The sequence below is a fragment of the Pseudophryne corroboree genome, chromosome 2 (genome assembly GCF_028390025.1).
Source record: "Pseudophryne corroboree isolate aPseCor3 chromosome 2, aPseCor3.hap2, whole genome shotgun sequence".
Taxonomy (NCBI): domain Eukaryota; kingdom Metazoa; phylum Chordata; class Amphibia; order Anura; family Myobatrachidae; genus Pseudophryne; species Pseudophryne corroboree.
This window is the reverse complement of record NC_086445.1, coordinates 608,100,519-608,122,023: the sequence shown is the minus strand read 5'-3', so window position 1 is coordinate 608,122,023 and position 21,505 is coordinate 608,100,519. Positions and strand designations below refer to the sequence as shown.

Below are 21,505 nucleotides of genomic sequence, written 5' to 3'. Positions count from 1 at the left end.
TAGATGGGAAGATTGATGCTCAGGGAATCATTCCCGCCAGGAGCTGTGTAATGCCCTGCCCCTGGTCCCGGACAGAATTAAGGACAATTATGTCTGAATTTCCTGATCCTAGGAAAAATCTAGTTGCATGTCAAAGGTTTATTAAAGAACTAGGAAACTCCACAGAACCCACCAACAAAGATTGGCGGACAGTGCTGAGGGCAGGTTTGCCCTCCAGTGTTGACCCTGCGAAATTTATTGCTGATTGTAAATTAGACACAGAGGTACCTCGTACGGAGGAACACAATCAGGAATGTATTAAGCAGATCAACCGGCAGTTAGGAGTATATTTCCCAGCCATTGTCAAGTGGGACAAAATCCTCTCCATAAGACAAGGAGAAGGGGAAAGTACTTCTGATTACTTCAATCGAGCACTGCAAGTAATGGCTAGAGACACTGGGATCACGGACATCAAAACAAGTGCACCGCACAGAGAAGTAGCAGTATTTGTGTTAATGAATGGTTTGAGGGAGGTATTGAGGACAAGGGTACAGACCACCAACCCAAACTGGAGAAATATCTCGGTGGCTGCATTAAGAAAGTCCGCTGTTGGGCATGAGCAAAACATCAGCAAGCACAGGGAAGCACAGAGAGGTAAGAGGCCTCAGATCCCTGTGGGTAAGTCAAAGGTGATAAGGTGTTATAATTGCCAGAAGGAAGGTCATTATGCACGAGATTGTAGGTTTAAAGAACCACAGAAGGTATATAAACCCCCTAGACAAAGACATGAGCAGAGTCATGACACACGAAATTGTAATCAGGAATCACCTAGGAAGAAGTTTGGGCCGCACCTGTAATATGCAATCAGGAAAGGTGATCATTAGGACTGATAGTAAGCCTAAGGTTACAGTTAATGATATTGGGAGGTCAGTTTCATGTAAACACAGGAACGGCCGGGTAAACGTTGTAATTTATTTGTAAATGTTTCTTTTTTTCCCCATCTCTGACGTTCATTGGCAGAACTCAAACATCACATAGCTATTTGGTCCTTGCAGAAGTCTACCTAACCCCAGTGTGACCTACCGACATCGGTGTGTCCTGGCCAGGCACAAAAGGGTGGGGTGTGGAAATACTGGTGGGGAGGGGACTTCGCAAGGACACCAGTGGATGTGTTGGTGTGACAGCCTGATGGTGAACGGAAGATCTGACAATGCTTTTTTTTTTGTTGGTTAATGCAAAATGTGATGAATTGTTCTCTCTCTCGTTTGTTTGTTTTTTCCCTCTTCTTTCTCATGTTCTCATGCTTTAAAGATGGTATGTCACACATCAGTTGGACAAATGGTAATGCAAGATTTTTGCTCCTTACAGAAAGATCGCAGATTTGGAAGGAATATTGTATCACCAGAATGTTCGTTTGGAAGACTGAGAGACAGCACCTTTGAGATGACAGCAGAGCAAGAAGAACAACAAGACTAGAGGACAAAAGCATCATAACATTTTTTCTTTCCCCTCAAAGTATTTTTTTGTGCCCCCATTACAAATTTCTCTTTCTCCTCCTGTAAGATGGACTCGCCCCAAGAGACTGCAGTCCGTGTTTTCCTGTTGACCATGATGTTGACCAGAGCAGTCTGTTTCGGTGAGAGTACCAGTGAGGTCGAGAAAGGTTCCGGAATGGGTTTCTGATGACTGAGACGGAGGCGTAAATTTCCAATAGCAACACAATCACCAAGCAAAGGCGAGTACCAGAAAACGATCTAGCAGCCATGTTATTTGTAGACATTGTGAAGGATTGTTAGCTAAAGAGAACTGCATCTGTAGGCATTGTGACAATATAGTTGAGGATGGGTGCATCAAGAAATGTCAGTCCAGTTTTAATGTCCACATGGACCAGGCATCCATTGAGTGACTATCACTCCTTAGTGGGTAAAGTGTTAAATCAGACAGACTGTTGGGTATGCTCTCAAGTACCTCAAGGCCATAGCAAATCAGGACTAGTACCATTCCCTTTAACTGTAGGAGAGGTACTTGAGCTAAGTGGTGGGAGGCAGGTGGACAAGAGGTTTAATATCTCTAGTCCTCCTAGTTTGAAGCTCCACCAATATCATGTGGATTGGTCCTTAGTATGCTTTAACATTTCCAATCCCCGAAAGCCGGGAAATTGGGAAGTGTCATGGAGTAATCAGACCATGACCTTTTCATACAGACCCGACAGAATGTCCATAGACACAGAACTTATACGCCAGATAGCCGACCATAGGAAATTTTTCCGGTATAGGTACACTCTAGGAAGTAGGATCATGCGAGTTGGAGAAGTATCACCAGGATACTGTGCACAAATCGTACAAACTGATACGTGTACTAAACAGATGGGAGAATTAGGGTTAGGAGATTTCACATGGAAAATTTGTAACATGATAATGTCATACTCCGTCCCATATGTTCTCCCCGATGATGCATATTTCATATGCGGGAGGAAGGCGTATAAGTGGCTTGCCCCAAACTCAGAGGGATTGTGCTATATTGGAAAAGTACTGCCTGAAGTAATGACTGTAACCCATAACAAAATGAAAGATATTCACCGCAGCGCCCAAGCTCCTTATACTCACACTCATTACGAGCACGTCGTTAAACGGCACCCGATAGAGAGGACAGAGCATTCAGCCTCTGATCTGATCCATGAATCCACCGGGATTCAATTCCTACTCGCGTTAGATATCACTCGTACCGCCAGAGGAGTGATAAATTACAAATATATATCTGCGCTTGCAAATTTATTAGACAATATCACCTAAATGTATGACGACACATTCAGGTACACTGGGAAAGAGTTAAAAGCAAACAAAACAGAACTGGTTCAGCATAGGATGATTCTCAATTACCTCGCAGCTGTGACAGGCGGGTATTGTGTTACCCTAGCAACTCAATATGGAATAAAGTGCTGCACGTACATTACAAACAGCACGGAGGACCCAGCCGAGGTCATAGACCAAAAGATGGATGACATTTTACAATTAAAGTGGGAGTTTCGAAGGAAACACAATCTCACACTCGCTGCTGTGGGAAATGAGCTGACCAGTTGGGTGTCATGGTTGAACCCAGGAAATTGGTTCTCGGGCTTAGGAGAATGGGCCCAAGGTATTATTATGGATGTAGGGAAATTTCTTTTGTGTATTCTGGGGGTCGTCATATTGGTTGGCCTGATATTTAGATGCGTTCGGGTTTTAACGAGGTGTAAAGGTAGTACCCGGGTGATGAGTCTGAGGAGCGAGGACACTGTACTAACAACAACTAATTTGATGTATGACCCAACGATAGAGACAATGTTGTGATGACAATGTGATTCCACGGTCCGTTTCTTTCACCCGTTTTCTCCTTTGTTTTCCTCCAAGGTACAAAGACATCAGCTTGGAAGAAGAATTTGACAACCTCTTTTACACAGACCATTGATGAACTATGCTACAAGCCCCATTTTCCCTAGTGACTTTAAATTTTACGATAGCCCAAATATTTTAGTGACTAACTTTCTGGACAATGGAAAAACTTTTGCCGTCATTTATAGCAAAAGCATCAGGAGACTACAGTCAACATGTACATCGAGACAAGACACAAGACAAGACCTCAATCGGCAAATGTATATTAAACTCACATAGTTTATGACTGCATTTACCATAATTGCTTCTTATCTTCATTTCTACAACCTTCAGGTAATGACACATATAGTCGATAGGCAATATAGATACAGATATCAGCACTCACATATCCCCCCCATTCATGTATCATCAACTAAATGTGCTCCCCCATTTGTTGCAACCAAAAGCCGAAAAGAGCTCGGTAAAGTTTGACAGCCCATCCACAGACCCGTAATACGGGATAAGAAGGAATTCAAATGTATACTTCGCAATACCTCGAAGCTTGATTTAAAACACGTACGGCACGATGATACATGACCCCTCAAACATGGATTCATACACACATGCTTCTACTATCTCACTAGGTCATACCTTTTTCCCACCTGCTCCTCTCCTCCCTTTACCCAATCATAAAATGGTATTTACATTATGACATATATTTTTCTTTTTTGAACTGTTTTAGGAAGTGGCAGTTATTGATGACTGCCAAAGGGTGGACTGTCAAAGTCGGAAAAATATCATGCTACACGTTGCCATATATTCACCTCATGCGCGTGCCTGCTGCACGTGCACATTCTCTCCCGTGCGTACGGATACTCGCAGCTGCGTGATGGCGCCTCCTCGGCCATGCGCTCGAGCGCGTGGTATGTGCATTTACGGTAGAGTTCGTGTGCGTCTAGCGGGCGACTCAATCGTTAAATAATAAAACCAAATAGTATGTTTTATAGATAATGTTCCCCTTAATAATGACTGTAAGTTTGTTTAATGTAAAGGGTCGCTGGACAGAGGAATTCCTCTTTGCATGGTACGAAGGGTCAGACAGGGTTTGAGCAGCTGTGTCTGGTACCTAACTAAAGAACATTTTATTAGAAACATCTTCTAATACTGGTACCAGAGCTGCGCAGCGATCATTCCCCGGTGTGTGTAAGTAATTCTCTGTAACCAACTTGTTCTCTGTTTGTATTGGCCATACTCTCTCTCTCTCTCTGTTATAGTATAGGATTGTGACGCTATTGTATATTTCTGTCTAGATATTCTGTTAGAATGATATGTTAGCTTGTAGTGTATGACTTGTAAACTGTTTCCCCTTTTCGATATAACTAAAAGCTTGTTAGTAAAGGTGTCGGAACCTTAGCAAGGTATCGTGTGTTTATTATATTGCAGAGGGTAATAGGAGCATCTCAAACACTCAAGCAGCTTTAGCATTAACAAGGTTAAGCAGCGTTACATCGCTACAGTATTTCAGTACAAGGTTTACAGTATAAGAGTATCCTTTCTGTGTGTTACATTCAAGGTTTACTGATTGTCATCCCGTGAGCGTCTGCGCCGCTCGTGTTCTCCTCGTGGACTCGAGCGTCCCAAACGCTGGTAGCGTAGCATTACGGTAGTCGGCCGCCTATAGCGTGCTCGACACCACGCATTAAGCTGTGAGCGAGCGTGTCGCATGTGCGTCTCGATCACGGCCTAGCGTATGCTACGCTAAATACGTACCCTTACGGTACCCCACACGCCAATTGCGTACTGAGTCTCTTACCCATTTATAGTAAATGTTATAAGATAAATAGTTAGCTTTATCAGTCGCTAACCTAGACTATTAAGGTGCTGATTCAGAGGAAGGTGCTATTTTGAAATTTACACTAAACATAAATGCTTTAAGATCTATACATGTGTAGAAGCCACACTACACTGTGTAGATCTGGGTCTGCAAGTCGCTTACAGTGCCCCAAAATCTGCTGCATGATTGACATGCTGCTGTCGTTTGGGGGTGGGGATAGCAGCATTCCAGAAAATGGGGGTATTTTAGCACTGTTTTCTGGGTGTGCTGAAGCCAGTGGCTGCTTATTCAGACACAGCATCGCTGTCTCATCTGACTCATCTTCAGTGTTTTACCTTCAAGGTCTCATTTTAAAGGGATGGTTACAGAGATCTGATAATTGCTATATCAGGCCTCATTCAAGATATCTGCTAGTTATGCAGAAATCACAATTTACCATTTTAACTCTATGGTGACAGTTTGGCATAAACTCCCAAATAAAGAGAATGTGCCTCACAGGCAGAGCCGGCGTAACCCGCTCATCGAAGGGATGCAGTGTAGGGAGGCACCAGGCAGGAGAGGCACTCTTCCTGCTCTGCATCCCTTCACTGTGCGCTGTTGTTGCCTGCTGCCACTGTGCCTATCACTGTACAAGCAGCGGCAGCTGGCAGCCTGGGTCGCGGATCTTCTAGTCCCCCCTCTCCCGCCCCGCCGCTGATGTCACCTCCTCCCATCCTGTGTCAGCGCAGTGACGCTAGCAGGAGGAGGTGTGGGGACGGGACCAACAAAGGATGGCTTCGGGAGCAGAGAGCTGCAGTTACTGCTGACTGCAGTACTGCCAGGAGCCACTAGATGCCCCCCATTTCCATGGATGGAGCCATCTCATCACCTGACAGGACTCAGAAACAAAAGTGAGACTGCTCGGGACCAGTACAGAGGAACTAAAGTGAGTTTTCTTTTTATGTGTGATTGTCTGTCTATCTATCTATCTATCGATCTATCTTTCTGTGTGTATATCTATGTGTCTGTCTATTATCTATCTATTTACCTATGTGTCTGTCGATCTATCTATCTCATATCTATGGGAGAGTGTATTTTAGCATAGCAGGGCTGCGATCGCTAGTGCAGCCCTGCTATGCTAAAAAAGTTTAAAGCAAAACAAGAGCAGCCCTGCAGCTACTCACCAGTGCGACGGATCCAGCAATGATGTTCCCGGCTGTGACGTCAGACATCCGCCCTCCAAACGCCTGGATCCGCCTGCATTGGACTTACCACGCCTGGAAAACGGTGAGTATATGCCCCAAAACGCCTCCTGATGCGATCACATTTCTCGCTGGCGGCGCCGCTTCCCGGCGATGGCCGTCGCCATGCAATGATGCGCGTGTGCAATGTGTCCGGCGTGCATGCGCAGTTCCGACCCGTTTGCACCGCAGCGAAGAACCGCTGTGTGCGAATGGGTCAGAATGACCCCCAATGTGCGGTGTAATGTGAACAAGATTGTGCTACTTTGTGGAGTAATTTGAATTGGTAGTATTGTATGGCCACACCACACCCGCTTCTTGTGGCGTGCGACTTCGGTGCGCACTGTCCCTTTATTAAGTATGGGATGTTCGGCGCAAATTTATAGTTTGCAGGGAGGCGCCGAACATCCTTGCACCGGCCCTGCTCACAGGCATAGTTAACTGCAACATGCAATGCAAATATGCAGTTTTCTTCAGATTTCACATAAACAACATTCAGAAAAAGGGATCACAATTGCACTTTTTAAAATGAAAATACATACAAAAGATGGCCAAAATGTAAAATACTGTAATGAAAGATGAAAATATCCATGGGCTCTCCCGGGCACTGTCAAAGTCGAAAAATATAGCGACCTATGATGCCTTGTACTAACCCCATGCGCTTGCCCGCTGCACGTGCACATTCTCTCCCGTGCGTGCGCATATTCGCAGTTGCGTGACGGTGCCTCCACGGTCGTGCGCTCAGGCGCGTGGTATGTGCATTTACGGTAGAGTTTGTGTGCGTCTGGCGGGCGACTCGATCGTTACATAGTTAATCCAAATAGTATATTTTATAGGTTATGGTCCCTTTAAATAATATCTGTAAGTATGTTTAGTGTAACTGGTTCATGAACAAAGGAATTCCTCTTTGCATGATACGAAGGGTCAGACAGGGTCTGAACAGTGGTGTTTAGTACCTAACCGAAGAGTATTTTATTAGAAACATTCCTGTGTTGGTTAGGAAGAGATCGGTCGCTCCAGCGTATAGTTATATATAAAAGTAGTTTATGGACTTTAAAAGTATTTGCTGTTTTATTACACATGTGGGGGGAAACCTGAGATTCCCTCCCACCTGAGCAGTCTGGAATAGCCCACCTGTTAAAACAAACCTATGACCTTTTGTTATAATGTGAAGACAGATTCCTGTGTCCAATGAACAATGAGATTGTAGGGCCCTTTGTAGTGTACTGTATGTTGTGTATATAAGAAACAGCCAGGCTGGACCAGCTCAGTCTACTCTCCACAAAAGGTTTTCATCATTGACTAACTAGAGAGCTGGTTCCAGGACTGCGCAGCGATCATTCCCCAGTGTGTAAGTTTTTCTCTGTGACCAACTTAATCTCTGTCTGTATTTGCCATACTCTCTCTCTCTCTCTCTGTTATTGTTTAGGATTAAGACGCTATTGTATATTTATGTCCAGTTATCCTGCTTAGGTGTTTCATGTTAGTGCTGTAGTGTATAAGCTGTAAACTGTATTTTTCCCTTTTTACATGGCTAAATCTCGTTAGTAAAGGTGTTGGAACCTCAGCAAGGTGTCTGTGTTTCTCTAGCTAGTACAAAGGGTTTCTGAGTATCTCAATCACTCAAACAGCTTGCTTAAATATCCAGGTTAACCAGTGGTATATCATTGCAGTATCTCAATACTAAGACTTACAGTATAATCAGGCTCTGTGTTTAAAGTTTATAAAAGTACTGTCTGTGTGTACGCTCGCTGTGTGTATTCCATACACCCAGCGCAGTGTGTGTACGTTACTTGCGTAGCACGTGCACGAGGTTTAGCGGCCATTACGGCTACACGGTATTAGTATATAGCTAATGTTGAAAGGTAGATAACGGACTCTATCCGCACTCTTTTATACAAAGAAGGATATGCACAGTTTAACAAAGCAAGTAGTTCAGCAACAAGAAATTCCACATTTGTGACTGAAGTGGTTGCTTTGTTTGCTGCCCCCCCCCCCCACATAAGAAAACATTTTATTTGTTGCTTGTCGGAGTGTATAATAGATTTTTTTTGTTACAAGGTTGAAATGTGGGGGTTTAAACATTCTTTCTGAGACTTAATCAAGAATCAGGGGGCCTATTTATTAACATTATTTTTACAAAAATAATGTCGAAAAGGGTGATAAAAGGTAGATAACGGACTCTATCAATTGGGGCCTCGTCCTTCCTCCACATATCCGCACTAGCGAACACAAGCAGACTTTATCTGTTAGCAAAGGGGGAAGGTAGTATCCCTTGGTATCCGTGTTGGTGGTTGGGGATACGGTAGTGCTGACTAGATAAGCGTCTGCATCGCTACGTTGTAGGAGTGCTGGTGGAATCCGGAACCAAAGAAGGTAAGAACATTAAGCTATTGTCTTTTTAAATCTGGTTTTAATTTCTAATTGGTGCCAACTGCACACGCAGATTGGATTGCTTGTCTGTTTAAATAGGTTTAAAAGTATTTTTAATCGCTCTGCATAGCTTGATAGTTTTATTTTTAACTCAGGCCTAAAATAACTTTAGGGGCTGGCATGGTGATTTTCTTTGTGACAAAAGGAGCCGCATGGTCTGTCCTCCATTTTGTGTAGCCCTCATGGATGTGGAAGGGGGAGGAGCAGCGGCCATTTTGGGAAGGTCATTTTTTCTTTCTTTCTGAATGGCTGATTTTCAGTTGACTCGGGAAATAATCAGCCATCCATTGTCAAAAAGAAATCATCATTTAATGAGTTTTTAATGCATTTATCTAATCCATATCATAAATCAATTATAAATAGTTCAGATGGGGATTAATGAAAGTTAATAATAAAATAAATATTTGAACGACACACAGAAATAAAACAAAGTTGTTTTTTTTTTTTTTTTTTCTCCCTTCAAGAGCCTGTTTAACTCTGCTACTTGTGAGATGGGCCATTGAAATGCAAATGAACCTGTGTAACTGGGTTTTTTTTTTTCTCCCAGCAGTGAAAGAAAACGCCTTCACAGATAGTTAAAAAGCACATTCATATGCAAATTAGAAGCACTGAATAGGGTCTCATAGATGTAATAGTGATTAGTACATAGATGTAATATCTATATATGCGTGCTTACATCAATGTATGTTATTAGATTAATTTAGAATTGCATTTTCACCTGTGTATTTTCACATATCTCACTTTCCTGTTTGCCATTTCTCATTGATAACGTGCTGAGAAAGATTTGTTGCTATTGGTAGTTAAAATTAAAAATAATATGTAAAGGAGTAATTTGTAAAACACGCACACGGCTTTGCCTAAAGATACAAGGAAAGATCTGTGTGGTGCTCGGTAGATGATTACAGTTAAAGATCATTTACATTGATATAAACGTGTTAGTTGTATTTCTGTGGACATATCTGGCCTGCGTACACGTGTCTCTAACAAGGGGCAGAACGAGCGTACGCGACGCAAGGGCCGACGCACGGAGCGTATATTAAGCAACGAAGCGTACGGATACGCCAACGTAATACAAATCACACGATAGTATTGTTTTAGTAGGTGATACGGAGGCAACGCGATAATAGCGCAAGTCAATCTCAGTGTCCTAAATTTTAATCTAAAAGGAACCTTCTCTAGTTGCAACTCCTCTGGTACTAGACTGCGATACTGAATGAAAGGGATTTCTGTACAGAAAAGAAAGTAAAGAGTATATGAGGTGAAAGAGTGTGTATATACATATAAGTTTCTCATTTTTGGTTGGAACCTAGAAGTCGAGTTCTCGTGAGGTACATCCGTGAAAGTGACGGCGCATGGTGGCTTGGGAGGCATCCCTTGTTAAATATTGAAATAAGAACATTAGAGTATAGCAGATTAGGAGGTCTACTGTAGACACAGACCAGGAGGTCACGGACCAGGAGGTCCAGAGACAGACCAGGAGGTCTAGGTACAGCAGACTAGGAAGTCCGCTATAGATAGAGTCAAGAAGCACAACCACAGGAGGGTTGGTGCGGTACCCATATAGGCCATTACGCTCTGGCTGAAGGAATTCGCAGCCATGATTTTCGATTCCACTGGTCGTTCCGCACATAAGATTAGTTGCTTATGTGCAGTACGATTGTACCGCATGTAATTGTGTGCATTAGTTAGTAACTTGACCCAGTACCGTTTGCGTACGCTAGAGGGGTCATAAACGCTATTTGTACATTCTAACGTGATTTGTGTAAAAAAATTTTATTTTAAGGGAGGTTCGCTGGTCACTCAGGAATTCTCTAACAACCGATACTTGCTGGGGACGGGTAACCTACTCCCACAACGCCCCAGTAAATAAAGGTTCATAGGGGCCCTAGGTTGGGTACAGCAGCTCTGAGTCAGTGATTGAAGTACTGGCCAACGTGGGCGAGAAGTGTGTGAAAGCACTCGGTTGAACTTTCACCGTCGGCCTACCCCGGACATCTTGGTTTTTGTAAGGGTTCGCTGAAGACCCTGATTTGAAGGTCAGAGGTAGTGAAAGCAACACCTGCAAAGATGGGGGCCAGTTGTTCAGGTAGGGGGCGAGCAACCTTGGTTCAGGTTGATTTCGTAAGCCGGCCAATAGGGTCGGCAAGGTATATCATGTGTGAGAAATACGGTTCACACACAGAGGTTTTGTGCGATGAATGGGAAAGAATGGCTGTGCATGACAGGGAGAAGTTCCCACGGGTAGGCAGTTTTAGCCCCAAGGTGTTACAAAATCTAAGGAGAAGGATATGTCTCATTAAATCTGCAAAGAGATGGATCCGACATTATGATTGTTTACAGTTATGGCAACAGGAAGGTGAGAGACAAGGAGGATTAGCTTACACAGCTGACTCTCACTTTGGTAAGAAAAATATGGCAACAAGAGAGAAAGTGGTTACAGAGAATGGCACACTGGGGTATGATAAACATGCACTTAGTAACTGTATAGATGATAAGAATAATTGTAACGAATGTAACAATGATAAAAGTAAAACTGTTAAATGTACAACTGTTAACCCGTGCAAGTTGCACCCCATGTTAAACTTCCCTCAGGATTACCAGCAAGAAAGTGAGCCCAGCACGATGTCGGCACCTTTTCCAGCAGCCATCATACAAGACATCCAGGTGGACGCGACCAAATCGGTAAAGGCAGTAATCAAACCCCCTAACGGAGGGTCAGGTGAGGTCGTGTCCACAGGTACGTACGGTGTTATATATCACGCACAAACAAATGTACCTCATATTGTAGAGCCAAAACAAGATGATGTAGTTGAATTTAATCCTGTCAGGGTGATCACAGTCCCCAATGGGAAGACTGATGCTCAGGGAATCATTCCCGCCAGGGACAGTGCAATGCGCCGTCCCTGGTCCCGGATGGAATTGAGAGCAATTATGTCTGAATTCCCTGATCCTAGGAAAGATCTAGTTGCATGTCAGAGGTTTATAAAAGAACTAGGAAACTCCACAGAACCCACCAACAAAGATTGGCGGACAGTGCTGAGGGCATGTTTGCCCTCCAGTGTTGACCCTGCGAAATTTATTACTGATTGTAAATTAGACACAGAAGTACCTCGTACGGAGGAACACAATCAGGAATGTATTAAGCAGATCAACCGACAGTTAGGAGTATATTTCCCAGCCGTTTTCGAGTGGAACAAAATCTTCTCCATAAGACAAAAAGAAGGGGAAAGTACTTCTAATTATTTCAATCGAGCACTGCAAGTAATGGCTAGAGACATTGGGATCACGGACATTGAGAGAAATGCACAGCATAGAGAGATAGCGGTTAAGGTATTAATGAATGGTTTAAAGGAAGTGTTGAGAACAAGGGTACAGACCACCAACCCAAACTGGAGAAATATCTCGGTGGCTGCATTAAGAAAGTCCGCTGTTGGGCATGAGCAAAACATCAGCAAGCACAGGGAAGCACAGGGAGGTAAGAAGCCTCAGATCCCTGTGGGTAAGTCAAAGGTGATAAGGTGTTATAATTGCCAGAAGGAAGGTCATTTTGCACGTAGTTGTAGGTTTAAAGATCCAAAGAAGGTATATCAACCCCCTAGACAAAAACACGAGCAGAGTTATGACACACAAAATTGTAATCAGGGATCATATAGGAAGAAGTTTGGGCCGCACCTGTAATATGCAGTCAGGAAAGGTGATCATTAGGACTGATAGTAAGCCTGAGGTTACAGTTAATGATATTGGGAGGTCAGTTCCTTGTAGACACAGGAACGGCCGGGTAAACTTTGTAATTTATCTGTAAATGTTTCTTTTTCCCCATCTCTGACGTTCATCGGCAGAACTCAAACATCACATAGCTACTTGGTCTTTGCAGAAGTCTACCTAACCCCAGTGTGACCTACCGACATCGGTGTGTCCTGGCCAGGCACAAAAGGGTGAAGTGTTGAAATACTGGTGGGGGAGACTGCGCAAAGATACCAATGGATGTGTTGGTGTGACAGCCTGATGGTGAACGGAAGATCTGACAATGTTTTTTTTTGTTTGTTGTTTTATGTAACATATATATGAATTGTTCTCTCTCTCGTTTTTTTTTTTTTTCCTCTTCTCTCTTATGTTCTCATGCTTTACAGATGGTATGTCACACATCAGTTAGACAAATGGTAATGCAAGATTTTTGCTCCTTACAGAAAGATCGCAGATTTGGAAGGAATATTGTATCACCAGAATGTTCGTTTGGAAGACTGAGAGACAGCACCTTTGAGATGACAACAGAGCAAGAAGAACAACAAGACTAGAGGACAAAAGCATCGTAACATTTTTCTTTCCCCTCAAATTTTTTTTTTGTGTACCCCCATTACAAATTTCTCTTTCTACTCCTCTAAGATGGACTTGCCCCAAGAGACTGTGATCCGGATTTTCCTGTTGACCCTGTTGTTGACCAGAGCAGTCTGTTTCGGTGAGAGTACCATGGAGGTCGAGAAAGGATCTGGAATGGGTTCTGATGACCAGGATGGAGGCGTAGTTTTCCAAGAGCAACATAATCACCAAGTAAAGGCGAGTATCAGAAAACGATCTGGTAGCATTGACAATAGAAGGAATTGTGAAGGATTGTTAGCTGAAGAGAACTGCATCTGTAGGCATTGTGACAATATAGTTGAGGATGGGTGCATCAAGAAATGTCAGTCCAGTTTTAATGTCCACATGGACCGGCATCCATTGGGTGACTATCACTCCTTAGTGGGTAAAGTGTTAAACCAGACAGACTGTTGGGTATGCTCTCAAGTACCTCAAGGTCATAGCAAATCAGGACCAGTACCATTCCCTTTAACTGTAGGAGAGGTACTTGAGTTAAGTGGTGGGAGGCCGGTGGACAAGAGGTTTAATATCTCTAGTCCTCCTAGTTTGAAGCTCCACCAGTATCATGTGGATAAGTCCTTAGTATGCTTTAACATTTCCAATCCCCGAAAGCCGGGAAATTGGGAAGTGTCATGGAGTAATCAAACCATGACATTTTCATATAGAGCCGATGGAATGCCCATAGACACAGAGCTTATACGCCAGATAGCCGACAGTGGAAAATATTTCCGGTATAGGTACACTCTAGGAAGTAGGACCATGCGAGTTGGAGAAGTATCACCAGGATACTGTGCACATATCGTACAACCGGATATGTGTACTAGACAGATGGGAGAGTTAGGGTTAGGAGATTTCACATAGAAAATTTGTAACATGGTAATGTCATACTTTGTCCCATATGTTCTCCCCGATTATGCATATTTCATATGCGGGAGAAAAGCGTATAAGTGGCTTGCCCCAAACTCAGAGGGAGTGTGTTACATTGGAAAAGTACTGCCTGAAGTAATGACTGTATCCCATATCAAAATGAAAGACATTCATCGTGGTGCCCAAGCTCCTTATACTCACACTCATTACGAGCACGTCGTTAAACGACACCTGATAGAGAGGACAGAGCATCCGGCCTCTGATCTGATCCATGAATCCACCGGGATTCAATTCCTACTCGCGGTAGATATCACTCGTACCGCCAGAGGAGTGATAAATTATAGATATATATCTGCGCTAGCAAACTTGTTAGACAATATCACCGAAATGTATGACGACACGTTCAGGTACACTGGGAGAGAGTTATAATGGATGTACGGAAATTTCTCTTGTGTATTCTGGGAGTCGTCATATTGGTTGGTCTGATATTTAGATGCATTCGGACTTTAACGAAGTGTAAAGGTAGTACCAGAGTGATGAGTCTGAGGAGCAAGGTCACTGTAATAACAACAACTAATTTGATTTATGACCCAACGATAGAGACAATGTTGTGATGAAAATGTGATTCCACGGTCCGTTTCTTTCACCCGTTTCTCCTTTGTTTTCCTCCAAGGTACAAAGACATCCGCTTGGAAGAAGAATTTGACAACCTCTTTTATACAGACCATTGATGAACTATGTCACAGACCCCCAATATCCCTAGTGACTTTAACTTTTTACGAAAGCCCAATACTTTAGAGACTGTAATTTTATGGACAATGGAACAGCTTTTGCTCGCTATTTACAACAAAAGCACCGAGAGACATCAGACAACATGTACATCAGACAAGACATCAGACAAGACCTCAATCGGCGACTGTTTATTTAAACTCACATAGTTTACGACTGCATTTATAACGATTGTTTCTCAGCTTCATCTCTACAACCTCCAGATAGTATCTCGCATAGTCGACAGGTGATTCTCACATATTAGCATCCACATATTCTCCCCCTTCATGTATCATCAACTAATGTGCACCCCATTTGTTACAACCAAAAGCCGATAAGAGCTCGGTAGAGTTTGACAGCCCATCCACAGACCCGTAATACGGGATAAGAAGGATTCAAATGTATACTTCGCAATACCTCGAAGCTTGATTTAAAACACGTACGGCACGATGATACATGACCCCTCAAACATGGATTTCATACACACATGCTTTACTGTCTCACTAGGTCATACTTTTCCCACCTTCTCCTCTCCTCCCTTTACCCAATCATAAAAAGGTATTTACATGATGACATATATTCTTCTGTTTGAACTGTTTAGGAAGTGGCAGTTATTGGTGACTGCCAAAGGGTGGACTGTCAAAGTCGAAAAATATAGCGACCTATGATGCCTTGTACTAACCCCATGCGCTTGCCCGCTGCACGTTCACATTCTCTCCCGTGCGTGCGCATATTCGCAATTGCGTGACGGCGCCTCCACGGTCGTGCGCTCAGGCGCGTGGTATGTGCATTTACGGTAGAGTTTGTGTGCATCTGGCGGGCGACTCGATCGTTACATAGTTAATCCAAATAGTATATTTTATAGGTTATGGTCCCTTTAAATAATATCTGTAAGTATGTTTAGTGTAACTGGTTCATGAACAAAGGAATTCCTCTTTGCATGATACGAAGGGTCAGACAGGGTCTGAACAGTGGTGTTTAGTACCTAACCGAAGAGTATTTTATTAGAAACATTCCGGTGTTGGTTAGGAAGAGATCGGTCGCTCCAGCGTATAGTTATATATAAAAGTAGTTTATGGACTTTAAAAGTATTTGCTGTTTTATTACACATGTGGGGGGAAACCTGAGATTCCCTCCCACCTGAGCAGTCTGGAATAGTCACAGCCCACCTTTTAAAACAAACCTATGACCTTTTGTTATAATGTGAAGACAGATTCCTGTGTCCAATGAACAATGAGATTGTAGGGCCCTTTGTAGTGTACTGTATGTTGTGTATATAAGAAACAGCCAGGCTGGACCAGCTCAGTCTACTCTCCACAAAAGGTTTTCATCATTGACTAACTAGAGAGCTGGTTCCAGGACTGCGCAGCGATCATTCCCCAGTGTGTAAGTTTTTCTCTGTGACCAACTTAATCTCTGTCTGTATTTGCCATACTCTCTCTCTCTCTGTTATTGTTTAGGATTAAGACGCTATTGTATATTTATGTCCAGTTATCCTGCTTAGGTGTTTCATGTTAGTGCTGTAGTGTATAAGCTGTAAACTGTATTTTTCCCTTTTTACATGGCTAAATCTCGTTAGTAAAGGTGTTGGAACCTCAGCAAGGTGTCTGTGTTTCTCTAGCTAGTACAAAGGGTTTCTGAGTATCTCAATCACTCAAACAGCTTGCTTAAATATCCAGGTTAACCAGTAGTATATCATTGCAGTATCTCAATACTAAGACTTACAGTATAATCAGGCTCTGTGTTTAAAGTTTATAAAAGTACTGTCTGTGTGTACGCTCGCTGTGTGTATTCCATACACCCAGCGCAGTGTGTGTACGTTACTTGCGTAGCACGTGCACGAGGTTTAGCGGCCATTACGGCTACACGGTATTAGTACATAGCTAATGTTAAAAGGTAGATAACGGACTCTATCCGCACTCTTTTATACAAAGAAGGATATGCACAGTTTAACAAAGCAAGTAGTTCAGCAACAAGAAATTCCACATTTGTGACTGAAGTGGTTGCTTTGTTTGCTGCCCCCCCCCCCCCCTCCCCACATAAGAAAACATTTTATTTGTTGCTTGTCGGAGTGTATAATAGATTTTTTTTGTTACAAGGTTGAAATGTGGGGGTTTAAACATTCTTTCTGAGACTCAATCAAGAATCAGGGGGCCTATTTATTAACATTATTTTTACAAAAATAATGTCGAAAAGGGTGTTTTCACACCTTTTTCATGTTGTTTTAGTATCACTGAATGTATTAAAAGACATTTGTAGCAGCTTTCATGGAAAACTGCTCCAAACCCATTAAATGTCATTTTTTAAAGAACCCACATCGCATTTCCCATACTTATAATGAAAAATGCGGTGGATGAATTTACAAAAATTTTTTTTTTTAAAACACAGCAGTGTGCGCTGTGATAGTTTTGCCAGCTCAGGCTATGTACAGCCTTTTGCCCATCTTTCTCTGCCCCTGGCAGAGAAAGCTGTGCGGGACCCGGCAGTGTGATCAGCTATATGTGTCCTGTGGACACCCAAGATGATCACAGTGTAAAAAACAAAACAAAAAAAACAACATACTTACCTGTCCTAGGAGCCGGTGACCGGTGCTCCGGTGAGCACTGCCAGGTACCGGGACCTCCATTTGCTGCCCTCTGACCCTGGTGCAGTAAATTGACACTGCAAACGGCATGATGCTGCGGAGAGGCATTGCAGGGACAGAGCTTGCTCACAAGCTCTATCCCTGCATGCGATAATTGATACATCCCTGCAATGTACTCAATTATCGCAGTGCGAGCTTGGTCTAGTTTATCACCTGTCATCCACATCATCAGATGCAGATGATGAAAAATAGACCCCCAAGTCTTTTATTAAATCCCTAGACATCAGAAAACCAGAGTAAAGCTGGGAACACACCTGAACGATCCAGCGTTCCTGCGACAGCCCAATACAATGTAATGGTATATCATACCTGGGTACACCATGTATGATCCACTGTACAACGGAACAGTATATTGTTACAGTATCAATGTTAGTGAACAGCATTGTATATCACATCGTACCATCTCATGTGCATCACATCACGTGGGAATATGGAACCAAACAATTCTTTAAACAATTAATTAGGTGTACACACTATACTTTGGTAGTACCGCAAAATTGGCCAATGTATTGTATAGTGTGTAACCAATTTAAAACTGCCCTGAATCTCTACTTCTTGCTACCACAAAAGTGTTCCCCCTTATTCCAATATAACAGAATTAATTAAATATAATTATTGTATTAAGATTTGATTAATCATTTAAATGGTAGATTTATTTTTAACCAAGAATGACTATTAAAACCAGAGGAACAAGGAAAGCCAAAATAACTCAATGCTGAATCTCTACTGCTTGCCATCAAAGAATAGAATCAATTACATTTATTTATTTCACTTGTCAAAGAAATTATGATCACAAAATATTCATACCCACTGCAATCAAGCATCACAAATTTTGCAATTGATGACTATGGTATTCCGCAAACAATTTGCAGTCATACAGTATTTTGATGAACACCAGTTTTTTTTTTTACATTTTTTGGAAGTAGCCTTCTACGTCAGTCACTTACAATATTTGTGGTACAAAATCTTTCAGAGTATACACTGGAGAGTTGGCGCTGAGGTACCCTATTTTGTTCATACAATGGGATCCAAATATCTTTTTTTCCTCCCAGAATTCAAAGGGCCTGTCTGAAATGCTCCATAATTTTGCATCACATGGAGATGTAGCAGAGGTTTCAAAGCCAAATTGGGACATTTCCTTTGAGTTTGGCCAGATGTCAAAGACCTTGCATATTGGTACAGTGTTGCATCATTACCAGTTTAACTTTGTACTAAACTATGGGGGTAATTCAGACTGCATCGTTGCAGCGGCAGCGATCGCAGTCTGAATTACTCTGTGGAATGTGCATGCACAGCGGCCACACTGCGTGTGCACACCCCGGGAGCCCAGTGAGATACTCTCAATATCTCTGGGCTGCGATTGCCTCTGCCTGATTGACAGGCAGAGGTGTTCGTGGGAGGGGGCATGCCAACGGCTTTGGAACGCCGTTGGCGGGGCACGGTTTGGACAATGGAGGAATGTCCGGACCGTTGGGGGGCGGGCCGTGGAGCTGCTCGTCAGGTACAAAAGCATTTTGCAATGCTTTTGTACCTGTGCGGAAGAGTGTGGCAGGGCCTGACATGCGGGGTGGATAGGCGTCCCCCCACATGTCTGTGAAACTGATCTACACCCTAATTTTTATTTTATTTTATTTTTTACCAACAGCAGTATGAGAAGCTGAAGCAGTGGATGTGGCATTTGCAGCTTGATTAGACAACTTGCTCACAAGGATCTTTTTGTGGTTTAAAATCAGAGTAATTTTGGAAAGAAAGATATGACATAGGATTTAAAACTGGAATCAAGCATGGTTACCAAATTTTTATTATAATTTTTCAAGATCTTGAATACAAATTGTGTTTGTTAAGCGAATAAACAATTTGAATTAAAAGAGAAACTCATTTTTAATTTTTTTTTTGCAGATGTGCAATTTTATTTTACATGTGACTGCCAAATGACAAAAATGCACTGATATTTTACAGACCACAGAAAACATCTCCAGCAAAGACCTCTGTTTTTATATAATCTTGAACCTTCAATTTGATTAATTGTGTGAAAAGCATGGTACATATTTAATTTCCCCCATCTTAATGCATGCACAATGCTTTCTCCGTTTAAACAAATCATGAATCATGAGGAGAGTTTTAGCAGGACTGGACATTTTACTTTTATAGTCCTACGTTTTTGCAAGAAGTGGACATGAGTATATGTCTTAGACCTCTTTTAGACCACCAGCTTAGAACACGGGTTATTGCACATGAGCGTGCATAACCCATGGTGCTGTGAGGTCTGAAAGGGCCCAGTTGGAAAAATCCGGGTCAAGCTACCCGGTACTCCAACTCAGGTAGCGAGCAGGGTTGAACATGTGTTCAATCCAGCTCGCTGTGCCGTGTAAACGGGAAGCCAGGTTGCTTTTACCCATTAACACAAACGAATCTGCTTGAAGCGCCTAGAAATATTAATAAGTGGTTTAGACAACAGTGGGGCGCAGCCAAAGAAGCACTGTGTATGTGCCTCTGATAGTTTATGCACAAAGAAAAGGGAAAGAATTAGCTGCGCCTACAGTGTTGTTAGTATACCAAATTTATGGAGAGCTGACAAACAAGAAAATTTATAAATATATTTATTAAAATAATAACACACCAATAAAAAACTATTACACAGATATGTAAAACTTCTAAATTTACATGTACTCTGAAAACCGTAGATATATCTAATGAGCAGTATCCACAGAAAAAATGTTGGAGCAATGTGTTGAATATTAACTCAGTGCAAATATAAGTTGGTAACACTGTTTTAAAATTGTAACATTATACATCCATGCTTAGTGAATTGTATCACTTGAAGGAAGTAACTCAATAGCAAAGATTAGCTACAGGTGCAGAGGCAACATGCACACTCCAGCATGTAAAGACATATAAGTCCCGACAAAAATGATAGCAATTAGTGCTGTATAATGATCTGTCCTGGGGCTATGGACACCGAGCGTCCTCGGTGAAGTCCGCTACAGCTCACTAATTGTTTAGACGGTGAAAGAAAGAAATGAGCTGAGTTGCTCTAACAGAGGCTGCTGTATATTTACCGGCGTCTTTGAAGTGGTTTAGCCAGGAACTTCAGGTAGTCTCCCAAGGGCTGAGGAGAATCCTTTAACGTCCACTTATAGAAGGTAACCAGTCTTGGTAATCAGAAGTGCTGCTGACTGGGTAAATGAGCCGAGCAGTGGCTGTGGCCAGGAATGCCGTGTGCTGGCTGTTTACACGGAAAGACCCTTGGTAGCTGTGGGTACCGTGATACAGCGCTGACCGCAGTCGTCCTTAATTGCCGGGAGAACCCTCTGCTGGCTGTAGGAGCCGTGCAATGGCGCTGGCCGGAGCCGCCGTTGTGTGCAGAGATTTTCAGCAATGAGATAGCAACCACTGGAAGTGTGAGTTGAAGTGCCAGATGGTAACGTGAGCCGGAGCAGCCTCTTGCGAATCAGGGGAATCTTCTATAGAATGACAGGACGTGTCCCCGTGAATCAACGGTAATAGTGGATAGAGTTCAGTAGTCGGTGATCAGAGTTGGGGGAGGAACTCTGATCACCGACTACTGAACTCTATCCACTGTTACCGTTGATTCACGGGGACACGTCCTGTCATTCTATAGAAGATTCCCCTGATTCGCAAGAGGCTGCTCCGGCTCACGTTACCATCTGGCACTTCAACTCACACTTCCAGTGGTTGCTATCTCATTGCTGAAAATCTCTGCACACAACGGCGGCTCCGGCCAGCGCCATTGCACGGCGCCTACAGCCAGCAGAGGGTTCTCCCGGCAATTAAGGACGACTGCGGTCAGCGCTGTATCACGATACCCACAGCTACCAAGGGTCTTTCCGTGTAAACAGCCAGCACACGGCTTTCCTGGCCACAGCCACTGCACGGCTCATTTACCCAGTCAGTAGCACTTCTGATTACCAACACTGGTTACCTTCTATAAGTGGACGTTAAAGGATTCTCCTCAGCCCTTGGGAGACTACCTGAAGTTCCTGGCTAAACCACTTCAAAGACGCCGGTAAATATACAGCAGCCTCTGTTAGAG

At 43.0% G+C, this 21,505-nt stretch overlaps 1 long non-coding RNA gene across 2 annotated transcripts in view; it reads right to left on the bottom strand.

Annotated features, from left to right (window-relative positions):
* The window catches only part of LOC135051010 (uncharacterized), a 183,409-nt gene extending 162,437 nt beyond the window's left edge, over window positions 1-20,972 (bottom strand). For both annotated transcript variants that reach the window (XR_010241988.1, XR_010241989.1), the window contains exon 1: window positions 20,511-20,972. This is a non-coding gene — a long non-coding RNA (uncharacterized LOC135051010). The remainder of the gene's footprint in view (window positions 1-20,510) is intronic.
* Between the last annotated feature and the right edge of the window lie 533 nt (window positions 20,973-21,505).